Source organism: Lissotriton vulgaris, chromosome 6 (genome assembly GCF_964263255.1).
Source record: "Lissotriton vulgaris chromosome 6, aLisVul1.2, whole genome shotgun sequence".
Classification (NCBI taxonomy): domain Eukaryota; kingdom Metazoa; phylum Chordata; class Amphibia; order Caudata; family Salamandridae; genus Lissotriton; species Lissotriton vulgaris.
In genome coordinates, this window is record NC_141694.1 from 1,699,352,263 (window position 1) to 1,699,376,479 (window position 24,217).

Below are 24,217 nucleotides of genomic sequence, written 5' to 3' on the forward strand. Positions count from 1 at the left end.
AAACAGTTAAAAGTGACAATGTATTGTGAGCAAACGCCTGTGAGCGAACTCTCTCACTCGAGATCTTAAAAAATAAATATAAATATATATATATATATATATATATATATATATATATATATATATATATATATATATATATATATATATATATATACTGTGAGCAAAGCAATTGTATTCCCAATCACGGGTACAATAAATATTGCCAGACCAATGAAGAAGTCCCACGTCAAGAATTATGAAAGTTCTGTGGGCAAATCTTCTCCGCCGGTACCTCTAGTAGCTCCCGGAATGTGTAATGTGAAGGGAAACTCGAGATTTACTAGTGTGGCAGTCTGTCTTTTGAGTTGCGCAGAATATACTTTTCCCTTTTTCCGATATACCTTAGAACAAAATGTTCACAAATACCATATATTTGTATAAATAATATATACTAGAAAAAGCTCCGATCCGAAATGTTGATCCAATTACTTGCTGTGGTGTTGTTATGGTGATGTTACCTAAGAGGGTCGCCAACGTCGTATTTGCGCCCTTTCTACTGAAAGTTGAGCTTACAGGAGCAACGTGAACAACGCGATCCACACCCCATCAGTTTGGTCGTCGGCATGGTGGCCTCAAACCTTGGGTCCCACCCCATACAGAGTAATCAGGTCAAGAACCTGGGCATGTGGCTGGATCCTAAGTTCTCTTTCGAGTATCAGTCCAGAGGGGTGGCAGGTACCTGTTTTGGGGTCCTAAAAGGCCTCCATAAGACCTTGGACCTGCTGCCGGTGCCGGCCAGGAAGACTTTGGTGCACGACCTGGTAACTTCCCCCCTGGACTACGGCAATTCACTGTATCTGGGTGCGATGGGGGCGTGTTTAAATACGCTCCAATGTGTGCAGAATGCCGTGGCCAGGATGGTTCTCATGCTACCTAGAAGGGCGTCTTCAAAGAAGGCTCTGGTGTCTCTCCACTGGCTCCCTATCAGAGAGAGGGTGATGTTTAAGGCACTCTGTGTGTGCCATCGCATCTCCCAAGGTACGGGCCTGCATATTTGGTGGACTTGGTCTCTCACTATGTACCCACTAGGCAGCTGAGATTCTGTGGATCGGGTCTGATGTCTGTCCCTAAGATTTCGAAGTCCAGGATGGGTGGCAGATCATTTCGTCATCTGGCCCCTCAAAACTGGAATAAACTGCCATTGAGTCTTAGGCTGGAGGCAGCGGAAACTAAGTTCAGGAAGGACTTGAAAACTCACCTTTTTGTGTGGATTTAGGGCATTTATTTATTTATTTACTTATTTATTAAATTAAAATTTTATTGCAAAAAGAAACAAAAAATAGAGCATAATCAGCAGTACAGTGATTCGTCAGCGTAAATGGCATCACATTGTAATTGAAGTGTGTATTACATAAATCAAGGCGGACTCAGTAGCAGGTCCCATCGAGGAATGAAACGAGATAACCCTGCATTTCACCACAACATGAAGACATCTACAATCAATAAAAACATTTGGGTACATTTATCAAGAGTTTTAAGGTTGAGGACCTGACCTCTCCATTGCCATATCTGCGGTAGGGGAACTGCAGATTTCAGCCCTTAAAGTATTCCAACTGCCCCATTTCCTATCCCACTTTTTGGGGCATCCCCGGGGTTTGTGGACCGTTTTTTCAGCAAGCATTGCCCTGTACATCTCCGCCGTCCATCCGACCAACAGCGGACAATCTGGGGATCCCCATTTCATGGCAATGGCATGTTTTACAAGAAGGTATCCAAGGAACAGCCGTTGGCACTCTATCTCTGTGAGGTCAGTCGCCCCCCATATATTGAGAAGGCCCCCCTTAGCCGTCAGTGGAATCTGTTTGCCCAGTGCTGTAGCCATTTTATCAGTCGCCTTAGTCCAGAGAGTCTGGATTTTGGGGCAGTCCCAAAGAATGTGGAAAAAGGTCCCAGTCAAACCACAACCCCTCAGACAATGGTCAGTAGGGCGATTACCAACTTTGGCCAATAGGGGACCTGCCATGTAGGCCCTGTGAAGGATTTTGAGTTGTATCAGTCGGAAGCGGTGACTAATTGCAGATTCCCGTGGGGACATCAGTGCCGTTTGCCATTCTTCATCCTCTAGACTGCCTACCTCCCTTTCCCATTTCTCCTGCAGGGCCTGGAAGGAGTCAGGTAGATTATTACTAAGTTTGCAGTATGTACAGGAGACAGCTTTTCTCAGGAGAGGTTCAGAGAGTAGCCGATCTTCTAGAGGCGATGCCTCTGGGAGGGAGGAGAGATCAGGAATTGCTGTGAGGATAGCATATTTGAGCTGTAGGTATCGGAAAGCCTCCCCCTGTGAGAGTGAGTGCCTCTTTTGTAGGTCAGAGAAGGTTATGGGTGTCCCCTTGTGTAGCAGGTCACCTATTGTTGAGATACCTATCGTGTCCCACTTGTCAAAGCCCAAGTGGAAGCACAGGGAGCCGAGGGCCTGAGAGGACCAGAGAGGAGTTGCCCTGGTGAATCTGTTGGCCCATCTCAGGCTCTTCGTGGCTTTATGCCAGATAGTCATCGTATGGTGCATTGGACCTACGTAGCGGTTGCAAGTGGGTTTGCTGTAAAGTGCCCCCAGGAGTCCCTCCGGACCGGTCTGGTACCGTTCCAAATGATAGGCCGTGTTAGCAGGAGACCCATGGATCCATGAATTTGTGGCTACCAACTGGGACGCCCATTAATATAAACACATATCAGGCAGTGCGATGCCGCCATCATACCACCCCTTAGTAAGCTTGCGGAGTGCAATACGTGAGGGCCTTCCCGTCCCATAATAATAGACGCAAGTCTCCCTCCAGTGTAGTAAAGAAGGAATCAGGAATAGGGAAGGGGCAATTTTGAAAGGCATAGAGGAAGCGTGGAAGTGCGAGCATTTTAAACAGGGCGGCTTTGCCGGCGAGGGACAAAGGCAGAGATCTCCAGGGGGAGATGTCGTCATGCAGTCCCTGTAGTGGGCCCTTCAAATTATGATAAAAAAAAAGTTTTGGGTCCGGGGTGACAAAAATCCTGAGATATTTGAAGCCATACAACGCCATGGGGATAGAATAGCCGCGTTGAAGCCTCGGAAGGAGGGCCATGTAACATTAGAGAACCGATTTGGACCAGTTGATTGCAAAGCCGGAATATTTACCAAAATTCATGATTACATGAAAAAGGGCGTTAATGGACGATGCCGGAGAGGCCATATAGACGAAAATGTCGTCCGCATATAGAGAGATCTTATCAACAGTATCGTCGTTCCACTTGAGACCTCGAATGGAAATGTCAGTACGGACCCAGTGTGCCAACGGTTCCAGAGTGAGGGCGAAAAGCAGCGGCGACAGGGGGCAACCCTGTCTGGTCCCTCTATATAATGGAAATTTTTGGGAAGTGTGACCATTGACTCGTACCTGCCCCCACAGATCGGTATATAGCAGCCTTATCCACTGTATAAATTTAGGTCCAAAACCGTAGCGTGCGAGGACTTCAAAAGATACGTCCATTCGATGGAATCGAAAGCCATCGAGGCGTCCAATGATAGGATCGCAGCCTCCTCCTCAATATATGGCATCCTAGCCAATACATTATTGACCCTGCGGATATTAAGGGCCTTATTGCGGTCCGGGAGAAATCCCGACTGGTCTACATGGATCAAAGAGGGAAGTACGGCTAGGAGCCGTGTGGCTAGGAGCTTGGCAAGCACCTTTGCATCAGAGTTGATTAACGAGATAGGTCTGTAAGAACTACAGTCAGTGGGGGGTTTGTTTGGCTTACGAATGACCACTATCGAAGCCAGCCTTTGGTCGAGCGGTAAGGTGGCAAGTTCGTAACTTTCCACTAACATGTTTTTCAGATGGGGTGTTATGCCCAAGGGTGTAGCCTTTAGGAGCTCAATTGGAACACCATTGGGGCCCATGGCCTTGCCAGACCTGACCGCAAAGACAGCGTTATTGACTTCCTCCAGCGTGAGGTCCATCGCAAATGTCTCTCTATCTGCATCCGATATGGTGGGCAGTAGCATTTCCTCCAGGAGTTGTCGGGATTCATCGACATTATAACACGCTCTGGCTGCATATACTTGTTGCAGGTGGTCAGCGAAAACCTCCGCAACCTCCGGTGGGTCTGTTACTCGGGAGTCATCAGGACCGGTGAGTAGGGGAACCCATCTCGAGCCCTGTTCGCGGCGTTCTAGCCATGCTGACATTATACCCGCTCGATCCCCCAGTTCATATATCCTATGGCGGGTGTGGAGAAGCTGGGTCTGTGACGCCTCCGAAGCCAAGGCCTTGTACTCCAGTTGTTTCGTCTGGAGCTGGCTGGCAGTAACATCGGAAGGATTGGCATTATGGTCAGATTCTAGACGAAGTATATCTGCTTCAGTTTGGAGCACCTGTTCATTATATTTGCGGACGTACCCCACCTTAAGGGCGAGCGGCTGATCTTTTATCACTGCTTTTTAGGCCTCCCAGATCGTGACCGTCGACCGTACCGAGCCGACATTTCCAGTGAAGTAGTGTTTGCTCGATCAAATCGTCTTTGATATCAGGGACCTTTAAGATCCAGGGACTAACTATGATCGGCCCACGGGTGTATTTGTGATGATAGGTGAGCTCAACACATAGACGGGAGTGGTCAGAAATACACCGGGGGAGTCCCCGCATATTACGGAAGCGTTCCATGTCAGCCACAGGGTAAAAATTAGTGTAGTCCATGCGAGACATGCTGCGGTGGGCGTTAGAATAGTGAGTGTAGTGAGATGTATCAGGATGTTGTTCGCGCCAGATATCTGTGAGCCCGAGTGCCCGTGTGAAGTCCGCCAGGTTAGCTCCCGATCTATGGAAGGGTCGGGGGGATATCTGTCTAAATGATCGTCCATAGTTAAATTGAAGTCTCCTCCTATCACCAGTGTGCCCCGGGGGAGGCCTAGCATCAGATCGCCCAGGGTTCGCATCGCATCACCTCCCAGTGCCGGTGGAAAATACACCGAGATCACGTTCAGTTGTCTGCCCTCCCATGTTGCCTCTAAAACTGTGAATCAGCCCATGTCTTTAAGGGCGTCAAAGCCAAGGACTTTTTGACTATGATACCCGTCCCGCGTGAGCCCGAGGTGAATCCCGCATGAACTAGCAGTTTATACCCCCCCCCCCCGCTGGAGTGCGTGGCAGCAATTACCCATCAGGTGCGTCTCTTGTAGAAAAACCATATCTGGAGCATGACGTCTGAGGAATTGAAGGACCACCCGCCTCTTTATCCGGTTGCCCAACCCATTAACATTCCATGTCATGATGGCAAGGTGTCTATCAAGGAGGCCAGACAAAGCAGAGGTAAAGTAGAAAGTTAACAGAGTAGGCTGAGACATCAACCCATTCCTCCTCAAAAGTCATCAGAGACACGGTAGAAGCTAACCTCCGTGAGACCTTCGAGTCCAAGTCATGAGACCAATACGCCACGACATTACAGTATGCTCTATATATAAAAACTAAAACAACAACAACACTCAGAACAACCCATATCTCCATTACCCCCCTTCCTACCCCCCCTAACCCCCCCACCCTGCTTCCCTGCCCGCGGATTCGATTTAGGGCATTCTTAATCTATGTTTTCGCTCTCTAGCTCTGTGTGGTTGCCTCTCACCATAGCGCGGGGACACACCAGTGGGTGTAACCAGGCGCTCTATAAATCTCTCTTATTGTTGTTAACTAGTATTGTTGTGTCTATAGTTTTGAAAATGGTAGACTGCATTTTAGAGTGAGCGTATCAAAGGTTTTATTAAGGTGTGAGGAGGTGCATCAGATTATCACTTGGATGATGTCATCAGTGATGTCATTTGAGATGTCATCAGTGAGGTCATCAGTGATGTCACTGACCATGACATGAGTGATGTAATATGTGACATCATCAGCAGCGCATTAAGGGGGTGCGAGTTATAGTTAGCTCTACTAACTTTAACGGCAGAATTTTTATGGTTTTGTTTGAGTGAAATGTCCAACTAACTATAACGTCCCTGAAACCTATTTTTTGTCAGTGAATTTCTAATGTTGTTTTAATGGTAATTTTTAACTATAACTTGCCTGAAACCTATTTTTATTCAGTGAATTTCAATATTTTTTTAAATGCTAATTTCTAACTATAATTCCCCTGAAAGCTATGTTTTTTTCAGGGAATTCCAATGTTTTTTTTAAACGGAAATTTCTACTTATAATGTTCCTCAATCCTATGGTTTTTTGACTGAATTTCTAAGGATTTATAAATGCTAATTTCTAACTATAACATGACTATTAAGTACCCTTGAATCCTAAAGATCCCTGGTGGTCAAGTATCCCACCAGGTACCTCCAGTAAGTGTCACAGAGCTGTGTTGCAGAGATGTGTTCATAAGCTATGCCCCTTTTTAATCCATGCTGCAAACGTGGCTTCTAGCACACTGCTGCTTGGATGATGATGATTATTTTTTATTATAATTTCTTTTTTCAAGGGCGGCCTTGTAAGCCCCCTCCTAAGGCCACTTATGGCCCCGGGGACTTTTTAACTTTTTGGGGAGGGGGGCCACTTGGCCCCCCTCCCGGGCCACTTCTGGCTTCAGGGACCCCATCCCCCAGGGCATGACCACATGTTTAATACATTTAAGGAGGGGGTGGCATGGCCCCCCTCCTGAGGCCACTTTTGGCTTCAGGGACCCCATCCCCTGGTGCCTGACCCCTCCGTTGGGAGCCATGGCGGGAACCCCTATTCCAAACAAGAAGAAGAGTTCTCCCAGTATAGTTTTAGGTCCAGCGGAGGGAGAGAAGAAAACTAAAGCTAGGGGGGTACCTCTGATTAGACCTGTATTACTTTTTCAAAGAAATTTTTCACAAACACTTTAAGAGAAGGATGCTATAAGTAAGAAAAAAGTCATGTAATTTCTTCAAAACATTATTTTATTATTTTTCCTTTTTTTGTTTGGCAGTTTGTCTATTTATACATAAATACAAATTACTTTGTGACACGCAAAATTAATTTTAAATAACAAATTATCTAAATACAATTAAACTACACAAAATGCAATTGAAGCAAAAACCCCAAACAGTTCATCTTATCCTATTGTCATTCATTCCATCATGCATACCACTACATTCATTACCCATTCTAAAAAGACAGATATGAACATAATAACATAACCTCACATTAGACCAACACAAAATATTTAGGATAGACCTCTGTGGCTAATGAGAAAGAAGGCCTACCAATTAGTCACTTTCTGATCTGTACAATGTTTACAAAAAAGTCTGTCTTTCTCTACATGTATAACAAATTCATAGTACATATGAAGGTCTTTGGTGCGTACGGCCTACGCATATTACCAAGCAATAGCGATAATTATCGCTATTGCTTGGTTAGAGACAAAAATTTACCGCTGATAGCCAAGGTTTATCGCAAATGCAATAAAAATCGGCAACAATGCATGAATATCGCTGAAAAGTCAGCGATATTCATGCATTACCGAGCTATTGCTCTTAGCCATGTTATCCACCTCCCATTGGATAACATGGCTAAGAACTGCTCAGGGCAGGTGTTAGCTTTTGGAGATATTCGCGCTTAGCGCAAATATTTCCAAAAGTTGGTAATAGGAGATAGCGATGTTAGCGACTGTTTCCAGTCGCTAATATCTTGGCACGCCCCCTTTGCATGTCATTATTAATAAATATCACTGACATGCAAAGTGGGGCCCAAGATGGTCGCTATCTCCTACTAGATGTCGCTAACTGGTGTTAACGACAGCTAGGTAATAGGGAGATAATTTTATCTCCGCTTTCTTGGCTTTCAAAGCCAAAAAAGCGGAGATAAACCCCTTTGATAATATGCCCCAAAGTTTTGAAGAAATTACATGACTTTTTCTTACATCTAGCATCCTTCTCTTATAGTGTTTGTGAAAAATTTCTTTGAAAAAGTAATACAGGTCTAATCAGAGGTACCCCCCCTAGCTTTGGGAACCCCTATTCCCCCATGGTCCAGCTGCCTCTCCGCCTCCTGCGGGAGCCGGCATTGCTTTTCCACAGTCAGCAGCTTCCCTTGTGGAAAAGCAATTCTGCTTTGGTTTTTGGAAGAGAGAGCAGGTTTCCCTGCTCTCGCTTCCAAAAGGCAAATCAGAGTTTGCTATGACAGGACGGGAGCCACACGACTCCCGCCCTGCCATAGCAAACAGCAGTGTCCCGAGGGTTGGGCACTCTGGGACACTGAAGGAGCTGGCCTGGGGGAGGCAGTCACCAGGGCCATCAAGGGCTCCGGGAGGGGGGCTGCGTGGTCCCCCTTCCAACATTTAATGCCGGGGAGGTAGTAGTCCCCGGGGCCGAGGGGTCCATAACGGACCCCCGCATTTGAAATCAGAGTGCCCCGGGGAGGTGGTGGTCCCCGGGGCAGTGTGGGGGGCTCAAGCCCCCCACACTATTTATTTATTACAGCCCCAGGGAGGTGGCAGGCTCCGGGGCATGGGGGAGCCCGCGAGGCCCCTAGCCTTAATTAATGAAGCCCCAGGGAGGTGGCGGTCCCAGGGGCAGCATGGGGGATGGTACCCCCTGCTTTATTTATTAAAAAACCTAGGGAGGTGGAGGTCCCTGGGGCTGTGAGGGACGCGCGCCCCCGCATTAGATTTAATGAGCCCCGGGGAGGTGGCGGCCACCGGGGCTCCGGGCCCCCCACGGGCCCCCTCCATTGTTTTTTCAGCAAAGTCCCTGGGACTTGGCCACCCAGGGTCTTATTTAAATGAAGCGCGGTCATTATTTTTCATTGTTTTGGCGGGATTTGCGACCCCAGCGTAAATTCCAACGTAATTATTTTAAAAATTGGGGAGTTTTGTCTAAGAGGTCCTTCTGGGACCCCCTGAGGAGGCCTAGGGGGTCAGGGTGTTTCTAACCTACCCCCTTTTCTTCTTTTTTTATGTTTTTCCTACAGTTTTCTTGTGACTCGGTTCTACCGAGTCACAAGATGGCTGCCAACAATTCCTGGTTTAGAGTGTTGGCAGCCAATTAGAATGAAGCTCGTGGTTGGGAGGGTTCGCGAACCCACCACTGCCTCAGATATCAAAACTTTTTCTTTTTCAAATTTCTCAGGAACTACTGAATGGACTTACACCATTTAACAGAAAGGACGCTTTCGGAACCAAGGGCTACCTTTTAGGCAAAATTGGTGTAATTCCGGGAAATCACTTTTTGGGCCCTCCCTTTTTTCTTGGCCCCTGCTCGATGAATCACCCCAAAACTTTCACTACAGGAGCTGACTGGAGCAGGCCACTAGTTTTGAAAATGTTGCGAAGATTCGTCAACCGGCGCCAAAGTTATTGGCAAAACTATTGGCAGAACTATTGGCAAAACTATAACTACCTACTGACGACCGGCAGTAGGTAATATATATATATATATTCACTGAAAAAACCATAGGTTTGACACATGTTATAGTGAGCTGGAAATTTTACTGATATAAAACCAATGAAATTCCACGTTATAGTTAGTTGGACTCACTATAACTTGCGCGTGCAATGCACTGCTGATGACGTCACATATTACATCACTCATGACATGGTCAGTGACATCACTCATGACATCACTGATGACACCATCCAGTGAATATGTGTCTTTCTGAAAAATAAATATTAGTGAGTAATGTTTAAATATTTAAATATATATATTAGTGTTTCACTTTGTGTATAAGTGGCTACATGTGTTGGTAAGTAGCTACATGCGTATGTATATGGGTTATTAGATGTTTCTCTTTGTATCAGTATGAGTGTCTATATGGTTTGGTGGGGGTATTACTTAGCACATAGATGCATGAGTGACTGACTCTCTGTTTCTATGTGTTTTGAAGACAGCATATGTGCAGGACTGTATGGGTGGATGAGTATGTATATGTGTTTGTTAGTGACTGAATGACTGTCTCACTAGTGTCTTTATCAGTAACTACATATGTTTTAATCTAGTATATGTGAATATTGATGTATATAAGTGAGTATATGTGAGAGTAAGAGATTGTAAGAGTTCCTGTTTAAATAAGTATGTGTTTCTATAAGTGATTGTTTAAGAGAATAAATATGTGTAATTTTCAATAGAAGTAAGGTGGAAGTGTGTGTATAACTCTATATTCAAATAAATGGATGTTCAATAGTTTATTTGCACGTGTGAGTATGTGTGTGAGTAACTTTTGGACGACTGTCGGTGTGTAACAGGATGTATAGGTGTATCACTTCATATGATGAGTGAGTATATGTATGAGTGACTATATAGAACTGTTGGTGAATGAGTGGATGTGTTTATAGATGGTGGAATTACTGAATTGCTTGTTGTAACTGATATGGGTATCTCCATTTTTTTTAAAATTTCAGTTTCTATTTTTGAATATGTGTTTCAAGGGTTACATTACAGTGAAAGGAGGTCTGTCACTATGTCACACGGATGGTGTCATCAGTGATGTCATGAGTGATGTCACTGACCATGTCATGAGTGATGTAATATGTGACGTCATCAGCAGTGCATTGCACGTGCAAGTTATAGTGAGTCCAACTAACTATAACGTGGAATTTCATTGGTTTTATATCAGTAAAATTTCCAGCTAACTATAACATGTGTCAAACCTATGGTTTTTTCAGTGAATTTCATCGGTTTTTTAAATGCTACTTCCTAACTATAACGTGTGTAAAACCAATGGTTTTTTCTGTGAATTTCATTGGTTTTTAAAATGCTAATTCAGAAATATGTCGTGTATGCAACCTATACTTTTGTCAATAAAGTTCTGGCAATTTTTTTTTCGAAAACAAGCCGTTTTCTTCACTGTTCAAGTTGCATAGAGACTCCTTGTAAAGCGATACAGAATTCGAAAGTCTGTACCTAGCCTTTTTTTGAACGCATTAAAATTTGTCTGTAAATAAAAATAGCCTTACTAAACTTTCGTGCGCGACCCGGTGTGCGCACTCTCGGCAACAGTTGTCAATAAAATGGATATCGCATTTCCAGGCTTTCGTGCGCGACCGAGTGCGCGCACCTGCCTATATATTTCGTGAAAACTTTGCAATTTGAACTTATTGAATTTCTTCATACACCCCTCAAAGAACTTATAGTACGTCAAAGAGACTGTACCTAGAGTTCTTTTTTATTCTTATGAAACTTTTCAGTAAATGGAGCCGAATGTCTTTTTAAACTTTCGTGCGTTACCGGATGTACACACCTTGGTATTTTTTTTAGAAATATAAAACGTTTCATACTTTAACAATTGTGTGCTTAAATCCAGCTCAGAAGATATACAAAATCAGGATGGTAGTTGGTTCAACCCGGACCGTTTATTAGAGGTAGATCGTCCGACTCCACCGGAGGACACCCCTAATAAAAAGGACATATATATAAAATGTGGACTAGCCGCTGTATCGTGCTAGCAAACTATAACATATAAATCGTTAGAAGAAACAAAAGGAATCGAGCAAAATCAGTAGGCCACTGATGGGATCTCTTTTTGACCTCGCTAAAATAGAAAAATTAGGAACAACCCCTCATGAGAAATATGAAACTAGTGAGAGGAACCAAGCTCGACGCCATGATAGCTGCAAGACAGCTCGGCTCCGCCGCCCACCCCACCCAAAATAACGACAAACACTATGCAAATATTATAAATATATACAACACACCAGCAAAGTAACAGGGTAAAACGTTTTATTAAATAACTATTTACATGCCAGCCTGCTGCAACATGAAAACAACACTTTCAATTGGTTCTTAATAGTTTCAATTCTGGAATTTACACGCAGCACTCCACCCACTTCCCTCACTATCTTTTCTACTCTCAAGAGAGAACAACGTCCTACATCTTTCGGAAGACTTTGGTGAAATGGCTACCGTATCTCATTCATCTTCCGAATCTGACCAAAATGATCGACTACCTTTAATAAGAAAAAATAAATCTTTCATCCGGCAATTTTTCACTTATCCTGAAGATCAAAAGAAAGTGAATGCACCAAAAGTAACCTGCACGATATGTGACTTGGTTCTCTCAAGAAGAAATCCAGCAAAAAAATATTCCTTTTCCATACATACCATGGTGTGCCATGTCAAACAAGTGCACCCTGTGCAATTTGCAGAGGCAACGACAAGAGCCCTGGCCACGCTATTACCATTAGAGGTGGCCAGCACATCTTCTGATCGACGACCTGTATCTCCATCGAGTGCAGAGATGGACTTGAGATATTTAACTATATATGGTCTATAACCTATGGTTTTTTCAGTGATTTTTCAAGGTTTTGTAAATGCTAATTCCTAACTATATATGGTCTATAACCTATGGTTTTTTCAGTGAATTTCTTTGGTTTTTTAATAGCAAATATCAAAAGCTTTTTTGTGGAAAATGACTAAAATTAGGTATACATAAGCGGCGTTCATTTATGTTCACCACAGCCACTGTTAAAAGTAAAGTGAAAGTCGCGAAACAGTGGCCACGCCATCTAGTCCCTTTTAGGCCCCATCATGCACGTAAGTAACAGCCATTTTCTGTGTCATGGCCTCTCTGCCCACTGCCAATAGCCTATGATTGTTCGAAATTGGTTCTCTTTGGGTCATTCTCTGTTCACAAATAAGCACAGAGTCGCAATACTCTGTTTAGTTTTTGCAGATAGTGAAGGATAGGTAGTGCACACTTTTGTCCCCTTTGTAACCCGTCATGCCTATCTCTGCCCCGTTTGTTGGTAGTTGGTTCAACCCGGACCGTTTATTAGAGGTAGATCGTCCGACTCCACCGGAGGACCCCCCTAATAAAAAGGACATATATATAAAATGCGGACTATCCGCTGTATCGTGCTAGCAAACTATAACATATAAATCGTTAGAAAAAACATGAAACTAGTGAGAGGAACCGAGCTCGACGCCATGATGGCTGCAAGACAGCTCGGCTCCGCCGCCCACCCCGCCCAAAATAACGACAAACACTATGCAAATATTATAAATATATACAACACACCAGCAAAGTAACAGGGTAAAACGTTTTATTAAATAACTATTTACATGGCAGCCTGCTGCAACATGAAAACAACACTTCTAATTGCTTCTTAGTAGTTTCAATTCTGGAATTGAACACCCAGTACATCCAGAGGTGATGTCCGACAAGTTGTGTGGGGGGATGCCTTGCTAATGCCGCCACCCCCACCACCTTCTGTAGGAAGGACTCTGGATATGCTTGGTCCCTGAGAGGCTTCGATGTCCCTGCCTTGCACAAATGTCATAAGTTCTGGATGTTGAGTGCCATACTTCAGGGTCCAAGAAACGGCGTGGGGTGCACTAGAAAGGAGAGGCGGCGTGAACGAGCCTCCCCCACCTCCCCAGGTGGAGGTTTCTTAGCTACACCCCAGCGCTTCACTCGGCCAGCTGAGTTGCGCCTGCTCCTGCGGCACAGCGCCTCGCTCGGCCAGCTAAATTACGCCTGCTCTTGCTATTACAGCGTCTCACCCGCCATCCAGCTGAATTGCACCCACTCTTGCTTGCCGGTGAGAACAACTGATCTGAAGAACGGCTGCCTGCGGTACCTCCCTGAGCCGCTTGACGGAGGCCCCCGAGGGGCGGTGTGGTGGCACGGACTCGGAGGGGGCGCTTGGCTCCTGCCCCCTCCCCAAGTCTTGTTCCCCTGGTATGGCCTGAGATCGCCCCCGACATAGGCGGCCGGCTCCCGGGGTCAGGCGGAACTTGTTGCCTTTTGATGCCTCTTCCATTCTGGACCTTGTCCCACAATCCGTTTGACCTGAAGACACGTCCTGCGGTGCCCTGGTCCGACCATCACATATACCTGCACCAGGAGACGGCGTGGGGTGCACTGGAAGGGAGAGGCAGCGCGAACGAGCCTCTCCCACCTCCCCAGGTGGAGGTTTCTTAGCTACACCCCAGCGCTTCACTCGGCCAGCTGAGTTGCGCCTGCTCCTGCGGCACAGTGCCTCGCTCGGCCAGCTGAATTACGCCTGCTCTTGCTATTACAACGTCTCACCCGCCATCCGGCTGAATTGCACCCACTCTTGCGATACAGCGACAGGCGGCTGCCACGGAGCTCAGGAAATGGCGGTCGGCTCCACAGACTTGGGCCTGGCCTGCAAGGATGGCTCTGGGCAACCCTGGAACTCGGACGCTTGACTGCTACGGCATGGGCCCCATTCCCAAAAGCGTCCCCTCAGCCTTGAAGATTCTACAAGAGTCACCGAGGCCCCCGACTCCTGCAGACTTCCGGTGGGGAGCGACTGCCATGATTGCTCGCGGAATGGCCACGACGTAGCCACGGGGTGCTCTCATGCTGACGCCAGCTTCAGTCTGAAACATCCAGAAACACTGTAGACTACCAATTCGATCAGTTCCGGTGGAGCCCCAACGACGTATCGCGTTGTTGCGTAATGCGTCATATGACGCGCCGCGTTAGCGCACCCGGAAGTGCTCCGGTGCGCGAGGCGCGAAGCGCAGCTTCCCGGAAGCAATCCGGGGCGCGGCGCGGATGCGCGTAACGTCAGCATTTACATTTCAGTTGGTTCTCCCTCACAATATTTTCAATGTCACATAAAAGTCACCCATCACCCACTGCCATCTCTGGCTGTTTCCATGGTAACACCTCATTCTGCACCTGGCTGAAGGCACAGGTCAAAAGTTTATATCTCAACGTTCTACAGCAAAGTAACAACACTGTTTTCCCTCCAGAAACACCTGCCTATCCACAGCTCTGTTACATGTCATTTTTTTCACACCCAATAGTACTTTTCGTTTAACATAAACATTAACCTGTTCAATCTCCACTTGTTACAATCAACCAATCATTTTTATTTTTTAAACCACACCCAGCCTCTTCCTTTTTCTTTATTTAGAATTTCAACTTCTAACTACCATTCCACTTCCAGAAACGATCGGAGGACGACTACAAATCCCTTGAAAATGAAGGTCTGGCTAATAGGACACAGTTATATTCACTGGAGTGAAAAATATGCAGTAAGCAGACGAATTTGCAACCTCAGCTTACCAAATGTACACATAACATGGATTTCCAAAAGAGGATTGAAATGTCACCAATTGATTCCATTGGTGAAAACTTTTATGCATCTCCCAGAACCAGACCTTATAATTGTGCACTGTGGTGGGAACGATCTAGGCACAATCACTGGGGTAGGTCTGGAAATGCTTCTAAAAGACACCTTTCGACAATTGATGACCCTTTTTCCTCGATCTGCCTTGGTATATTCCAATATATGCCAAAGACAGAAATGGAATTGGTCCAATCACCATTGTGCACAATTTGAGAAAGCAAGGAGACATGTAAATAAATCTGTTTCTGCGTTCCTCAGAGATTATAGCATGGGTTCTATTTACCACAACAACTTGCGATACCACATGCAAGACGTCTATAGGAGAGACGGTGTTCATTTCACGAATGAGGGAAACAGAATCTTCCTCTGCAACATCAGGCTCTGCATTGGTACTTACTTATAAATGCAGAAAACACTAAATTAACACAAGGGCTCTTTTCAGAGCCACCTTATATCTAAGCACTCAAACTTCTGATTTATCTCCATTTTCACACTCTTGTAAATAGGTGTGCGCGACCGGGCGCGCGCACCCCGTATTTATTTTCGGGGAAAAATTATATCTTTTTGCGTTTAAGGGCCTTACTGCACACCCCGAGAAAAGCTACGCAGCAAAACAATCTCTACCTTCTCCCCTTTCCATGTTTCAACGCTTTGAAATGAACAATATATTTACTCGCAGTGACAAAATGGCGGACAAAACTTCCTGATTTCCTTCGAATCGAACGTTAACAGACGTCACGCAGCCAAAAAAAATTCCGCTCACGCGCAGCCCCTTGGGTGCGCGCACGTGTGCGCGCCTATAGATATATAATTGGCTTTAACTTTAATTTTCTCAACAACTACTGAACGGATTTACACCATTCCAAAAAAAGCGTAATCTGCGAAGAAGACTCTACAGTTTTGGCAAATTTCTTATAAATTCATTCACCCGTTCGACCTGTAGCCGAGTCTAAAGGTCCTATGGAAAATAACATGGAGAAAACACGTTTTGGGACCCCCCTTATATCTCAGCCCCCACTTGACCAATCCCCCCAAACTTTCAGGGAAGGAGCGCAGCGGACCTAGCCATCTTCTTTGAGAAATTCGCAAAGACTCATCCACCAGGGCCAAAGTTATTCCAAATAGAATGTTGAGGATTTCCTATGGAAAACAATCCTAACTATAACTACCTACTGGCGACCGCCAGTAGGTAATATATATATATATATATATATATATATATATATATATATATATATATATATATATATATATATATATATATATATATATATATATATATATATATATATATATATATATATATATATATATGCATAAATGAACATATTAATGGAAGAAGTACGACAAGTTTCACTTTCATTTCGTATCCAATGTGTCGGCAATTTTGTAACATGCAAAATAAAAGTATAATGACACATTCCTTGCTATAAGTTCAGCAATTAACTCTAAAAGTTCATCAAATTGCATATTTACAAGATAGAGTATTAAGGTTTCATATCGCACTAGTGGCATAAAGTACTATACTGGCTAGTATGATTCTATAATAAGGCATTGTGACGCCATAGCATTTCATCATATACATTGGTTTTTACAGTGCCTGCGTGCAAGTGACTAATCTCTCAAATGTGACATAGGGCTTCATCATATGCTTGTATTTCCTGTCATGCATGCGGACTAGTGCCTTTAAATTATATTCCTGTATTCTGTAATTATAATACATATGTACAGTATGAATACGCACACGTGGCTTAACTGAGTACAGGTCTTTGACTGCCATAGTGGCAATATTGCATGGCATCATCTAAGGAACCCACTAGGTATTAAGGTTGTTGTCAGTGGTACATTTTAGGGTAGGTTCTTGTTAAGCTACGTGAACTATGCTTTTACTACTAAGTATAGTAGATAAAGCTGGAAACATTAATAAGAGTTCTAATAACTCACCAAGTGGCTACTCATTAATGTCTCAGTCCAAAATATAATATACGTGAAAAAGTGCAAGGAAACTAATAAGGAATATAACAATAACATTAAATTTAAAAAGATTCTTATCTTGATTTAGTGTTCACCCGAGCATAGTACTTTATACCACGGGTGGTTGACCACAGGCCCTAGCCTTCTGCCAACCCCTGCAGGCATCCAGCCCCACACAGCTCATTGCCTTTGTGTCTGAGTGGGTCTGTAAGTGAGTGTCTGAATAAGTTGGTACAAAAGTCTCTGAGTGGGTATGTGAGGGTCTGAGTGGGTCTGTGAGTGACTGTATGGGTGTGTGAGTGGGTATGAGTGTTGTGTGGGTGTATAAATGGGTGTGTGAGTGGGTGTGTGAAAGCTTTGGTGGTCTATGAGTGGGTGCAAGGGTGGTTCTGATGGGTCTTAAAGGTATTATGGACATCCTTGGGGGCCCATGAACCCTCTTGTTACCTCCAGTAAGTCCCACGCAGCAGGATGGCTGAGAGTTTGTCAGAGGCCACGCCCCCTTTCTCCACCATTGTGCAAACTCGCCTCCTGGCATGCTACTTGTAGGGGGAAGAGGGGAAGTGTTCACCCGAGCATAGTACTTTATGCACGGGTGGTTGACCACAGGCCCTAGCCTTCTGCCAACCCCTACAGGCATCCAGCCCCACACGGCTCATTGCCTTTGTGTCTGAGTGGGTCTGTGAATAAGTTGGTACAAAAGTCTCTGAGTGGGTATGTGAGGGTCTGAGTGGGTCTGTGAGTGACTGTATGGGTGTGTGAGTGGGTATGAGTGTTGTGTGGGTGTATAAATGGGTGTGTGAGTGGGTGTGTGAAAGCTTTGGTGGTCTATGAGTGGGTGCAAGGGTGGTTTTGATGGGTCCTAAAGGTATTATGGACATCCTTGGGGGCCCTTGAACCCTCTTGTTACCTCCAGTAAGTCCCACGCAGCAGGATGGCTGAGAGTTTGTCAGAGGCCACGCCCCCTTTCTCCACCATTGTGCAAACTCGCCTCCTGGCATGCTACTAGTAGGGGGAAGAAGTCCCCTTGGCCCCCCACCAGCAGTGAGCCAAGAGGCATGTTTGCAGAGTTAAATGGTTAAGGGGGCATACGCTTCAGCCACCTCTTAGCAATCCAGCTGTGTGGGGCTTACTATTATAATCAGCAAGAAGGAAGTCGTCTTTCTAGATTTGTAAAAATTATTTCGATGGATAACAAATTACACTCTAATCTACATAGAAAACCAACTGCTGGTAATATTCTGCTTCATGCTGACAGTTTTCATCCTACCAATTTAATAGCTAGTATACCCTATGGGGAAGCACCAAGACAGCTCAGAAATGTTAGAGATGGTGCAGGTTTCCAGACAGCCATAGAAGAAATTGTCAAGAGATTTAGAGAGCGTTATTACTCTACAGAAATTGGCAATAGAGGAATTCAAAAGACTAGTTGTCTAAAACAGGAAACAGTGTTGTAAAGTGAAGGACATCCATCAAAAAGTTCCAAAATGAGATATATCAGACATTATAGTGTACAACGTGACATCATATGTAAGATGTTTAATACATTTTGGCATCTAATATGTAGTGGTCCAATAATTGGGTCTCAAATACCGAGGAAGTTGGGCATATCCCATAGAAGAATGAGGTAATAGAAAGATGATATGGTTAGAACCATCTTGCCATAACCTAACACATGCAATTGTCTCAAAGGGAGTCATGGCTTCTGGAGATGTAGTAGGTGCAAGGCTTGTGAATATGGCACCGACAAAACACACTACACAATGCCTTTGGAACCAGTACCTCATAGAATTAAGGAAGTCTTGAGCTGTAAAACAGAATATGCTATTTATGTCTTAGAATGCCCCAGTGGACTTTGCTATACATGCAAAACAAAACTCCTGTTCATAAACGAATAAAGCAACACATGCGAGCAATACAAAATAGTGATAACACATATCCAGTAGTGATCACTTTCTGGCCACGCACAGTAACAATGATAGGTTATTGCAGTATTATGTGATTGAAGCGATACCTTGTCAGATGAGGGGAGGAGATCATGAAAAGGCTTTGAGTAAGCTTGAATTTAGCTACATATTGAGATTTGACAGTAATATTCCAGGAGGTCTGAATAAAGATGATGAATTGTACACACACCTTTAATTGTATATCTGGTAGGGGCACCTAAGACATTGATGTGAATGATTTTTAATTTCTCATAACTTGCACACATATATTTCTTACTTTTTTCATTCCCATCTTGTTTTTGCTTTTATTGGTAGCCGTTGATGCATATCTTGCAGTAACATGTTTTTTAAAAAAAGATGAATTTTGGTATGGTATGATAATACCAAGAAGATAAATATGTAAACGTATGTAACTGCCCACATGGGCATAATTGTCTGTTCTTTAGTAAGTTTTGTGTTTGCTTTGTTTTTTAGTATGCACATATATTGTGTACTGAGCATTTATCCAATGGTCCCAATTCGAAAAATTGTAGATAGCAGTAAATCCTAATTACTGAATATATTAATTAGGATGCATAGCAAGCAAGGTGTGATATGTGTATGCATGCATGAGGCACAGAGGCTAGAAGAGCTTGCCTACTTGGTCATAATGTTAAAAATGGCAGCTTACGGGACGTGGCTTGGCACCAGCTAAGATGGCCTCATAATGTAAGAGTTCCACGGCGGCCCAACTTCTGACCCCAAAATCCATCCAAAATCTGCAAGACCCTGCGAAGCGGGGCATCCCAGGGTGTCCGCTATCTCTGGTGGCAGCCGACCGGATCATGGAGAAATCAGCAATGCCGTGACAGTGAAGCCTACGGCCGCTGGAGAAGGCCTGAGCGGTGCAAGCCCAGAGAGATGGGTTTCAGTCGCTGCACGGAACGGTTACAGTTGGGACACACCCTAAGGTGTCACATACCGGTAGGAGAGGGGCTGCCTCAACATTCCCCACTATAGGACATGTTGCTGTTGGACCCAATGGATGGCCAAGGCTGTTTCGTTTACATACAGCGAGATCATGAATAACTTACCAGATCCTTTGGGTCCCTTGAGGGAGGCATGGGAGATGGACTAGGGGCCATTGGAGGATGATGACTGGGCGGAGGGCATACAGAGACCTAGGGACATTGCTATACGAGCTAGATTTAGACTAGTCCAGCTCAGGATTCTGCACAGGTGATTCATTACTCGAATTCTGCAACAAAGGTTGGTCCACTGCAACTCCAGTCAATGTGTTAGGAGTTATGGGGAGGTGGGTACCTTCATTCACATCCTCTGGGCCTGTCTCAGGATTCAGCAGTACTGGGAGGGAGTATCCCGGGTGATGGCAGCAGTGGTGGGTATGCAGGTTCCAGTCGAAGCACGAAGGCACCTACTGGGAGTGACAGGAGAATTAACCTGTCCCAAGCATATTAAAACATGGCTTATGCTGGCCTCTGGAGTAGCAAAGAGGAATATTGTAAGACATAGGAAGCAGCTGATCCACCAAGGATGGGGGCCTGGAAACGAGACCCAGATTGGTGTAAGCAAGCCAAAAAAGTGGTTTACACTAGTCGAGGATACCCTCAAAAATGGGAATAAATCTGGACCCACTGGAGAAAAACATAGAAGTTAACAGTGTGATCAGAACTCAAGATGATTGGCTACAGAATTGTGAGATTTTGTGTTTGTAATTGTATTACTCCTCTAGCTGAGGCCCTATTCCATCCTGTATTGTTGATGGATATGGATATGCATCAAGTAGCTGGTTAATAAAAAGAAATAAAAAACAAACAAAAAAAGGCTGCTTCCAAGTCCTTGGGTGTGCAGGATGGAGTGGTTCCATTCTGCACCACAGTGCTTGTGTACCGAGGACGGTACTATTCCATCCTCTGCACATGACCACAAAATCCCTCTGCCGTAAGCAGCAGAGGGATTTTCCTTTTTGTTTTTGAGCCTCAGGAGCTGGGGAAGAGCTTCCCCAACCTCTTGAGGCATTTTTTTTCAGTGCAATGACACTCGTCACACATGGCATGCCAATATCATTACATTGGAAGTGTAAGGGAAATGAGCAGATGGACTCATTTCACTTTCACTGCTTCGGTGCTAACGGCTCTATATCAGCCCCCTGAGGACCGAAACACACAGGTGAGGTATTGTTAGGAAGGAGAGAATCACTGCTTGGTGATCGTTGCAGGAGGGCAATAGCCAAGCAGGGATCCAACACTAGATACCAGGGAGGGGAGAGCGGACCTTTGGGCAAGGGCCTTTGCTCCCTCCATATTCCAATGGGCATATTTATTATTTCCGCCACAGGAAAGAAGGGGCAAATAGCCCCTGATCTGCCCCCCAGGGGGGGAGAAAGAACACTAGGCACCAGGGATTTTTTTTACATATAGTAGGGGGGGCAAAAAGCCCATCAGAAATATATTTTTTTTAATGCGTAGGGATGGGGGCTGCCCAAAATAGGCATGCCAATGCCCCCACAATCCAAACACAAAGGGGACAGTCTTTCTGCCCTCGAGGGTCAGATGGGGTTATTACCCCTGATATTCCTCCCAGGGGAGAAGAAATCCCACTAGACACCAGGGGATTTTTTTAAATAAAAAACTGGGCACAGTCTTTTTGTCCCGGAGGCATATGAGGACAATAGACCCCGATCTGCCCCCTGGTGGGCCAGAAAGCCCACTAGGCACAGGGACTATTTTCTATTTTTAGCGTAGGGATGGGGTCTGCCCAAAATGGCATTCTGGTCAAACCCCACCCCTGCAAAAAAATGAGAAGAGTCTTTCTTCCACCCAGGGGGCATATCACAGCAATAGCCCTCAATCTGCCCCCATAGGGGCATAAAGCCCTCTAGGCATCTGGGACAATTTTTTTCTTTGTGCAGTGGTGGGGTCTGCCCTGAAGGGGTTAGAAATGTCCCCCATCGCCCCAAAAATTGTCACAGTCTTTCTGATTCCCGGGGAGCAGTTGGTTGTTATTACACTCAATCTGCCCCTTCCCCGGACAGAAAGCCCACTAGGGTCCAAGGATATATTTATGGGCATGTTAGGGAGCAGCCCCATAGTCAAGGGTCATTCCCCTTTTATTTTAGGCACACATTTTAGCATTACTGCCCTACCTTGGGGGCATCTCAGCAATATGTTTTCGCTCATCTGTCCCCAAGCGGGGCAGAAAACCACTGGATGCCAGGGAAAGTTTATCGGTGTGTGTATGTGAAATGGAATTCGACTGACAGTCTGCATGTACTGGCATTTGGCTAGCTGTGTGTGTACTGGCATTTTGCTGGCGGTCTGTTATGGACTTGCAATTGGCTGGCGATATGTGTGGACTAGCGCTTGGCAGCAGTGTGTGTGGATTAGCGCTTGCCTGGCAGTGTGTGCAGACTGGTGTTTGGCTTGTAGTGTGTGTTGGATGATGCCTGGCTGGCGGAGTGCAAGGATGGTGCTTGGCTGGTAGTGTATGTGTCCTGGCACTAGGCTGGCAGTGTGGGCAGACTGTCACTTGACTGGCAGTGAGGCTTGGCTGGATCACACAGCACTTTCTTACCCAGAATCTGCAGCAAACCTCACATTTTGCTAAAAAGTCACATTTCCCTCACATGTTTGTGTGGGAATGTTGAAAGATCACCACACCGGCACAAATTTCCTACCACCCAGCATTCCCCTCGAACTCCTGATAAAAATGATGCCTCGCTTGTGTGGGTGCAGAGTGAGTCAAAAAGCGTATTAAAAAACTGTATGTTTGGGCACACTTTGGTTCTTTCTCAGATTTTCATTTTAGATGTTTTTATTTTTTAGGCTGACTCTCCTCTGTTCACCCACACAAGGGAGGTAGAATTTTTATCGGGAAACAGAGGGGAATGTTGTATGGTGGGGACATTGTGACAGCATGCTGATCCCACACAGAAATGTGAGGAAATGGTCATAATGGAGCTAAATTTGAGGTTTGCAGGGGATTCTGGGTAGGAAAATGTTGGCAGATCCACGCAAGCGGGTTTCTACTTTTCAGAAATATCTGGGTATGGTAGTTTTCCCCAGACTTCATTTCTTTGACGTGATGGATTAAAAATGGTTGAAATAAGAGAATAAAATTAGGATGAACTTTGGCAATACTAAGGAGTACGAGTGATTATATATCTCAAATGTGCCTATAGCTGTCCAACTCTTCTGTGGCATGGGACACGCGTGCCACAATGCAGTGCTGTTATATTAAACTTTTGCTCGAAGGAACAGGGTGCAGAAAGAGTGCATGCACGCTAAACTGGATACAAATGGAAGAACACTTAATTAAGGCAAACTAGAAGGTGTGCTTCAGACTTTTTTCAGATTGATTATATTACTTTCCACTCCGACCCAGTAAGCACCCACAAAACTAATATAACTTTCATGAAGACATTATTTTGATCACGTCGAAGATTCTCCATACAAACAGGATCAACAAGGAAATACGATTGAAAATGATCCATTTCATCATACTATGTTGTAAAATTACTAATCAATAAGTGTGTTACATTTATTTAGTTATGTTTAGATAGGCTTCTGTTCATGTTTTTTTAGTAGATGGGGGCGGGATTAGACGATCCACGTCACTGAGGGTACACAGCTGGGGAAGATAACGTTTGGTTTAAGAATAGGGAGGAGCGTAAAGGCGGGATTTGAGTAAGGGCGTTTGAGCTCGATGGCTATACAGGTTGTTAACAACTACATGAAGATTGCAGGTACAAACGGGGGTGTTGGGGACTGAGTGAGCTGGGCCGTAGAACTAAGGGGCTAAACGATGGTGGGATCGTAAGTTAGATTACGAGTGACATGAAGATCAGTTCACATATGAGGAGGTTGTACAGGGGTGATGCACAACGGGGATTTATTAGAGAGAAGGTGAAGTTTGGGAGCACAGTAATGAATGGGAGTTAAAATTCTGTTTCATACAATAGGATGTTTAAGAGCGATCTTGCAAAGAATATGGGATGTAGCCTTTAAGTTGGACATGATTTTGGTGTTAATTAGGACGGTATAAAAATGTGGTGGGGGAGGTGTAACAAGTAGCGGTGATTTTTCCTGTTTATCATCTGTTTCTTATAGCAAAATGCATGGGTCTGATGATCATTTTAAATTGTTTTTAGATACCCCTGAGGAAGGTTTATACTAAAACCGAAATGAATTGGGTGACATCAAATTGTACAGAACGGAATGGAGTTTATTTCCATGCCAGTGAAT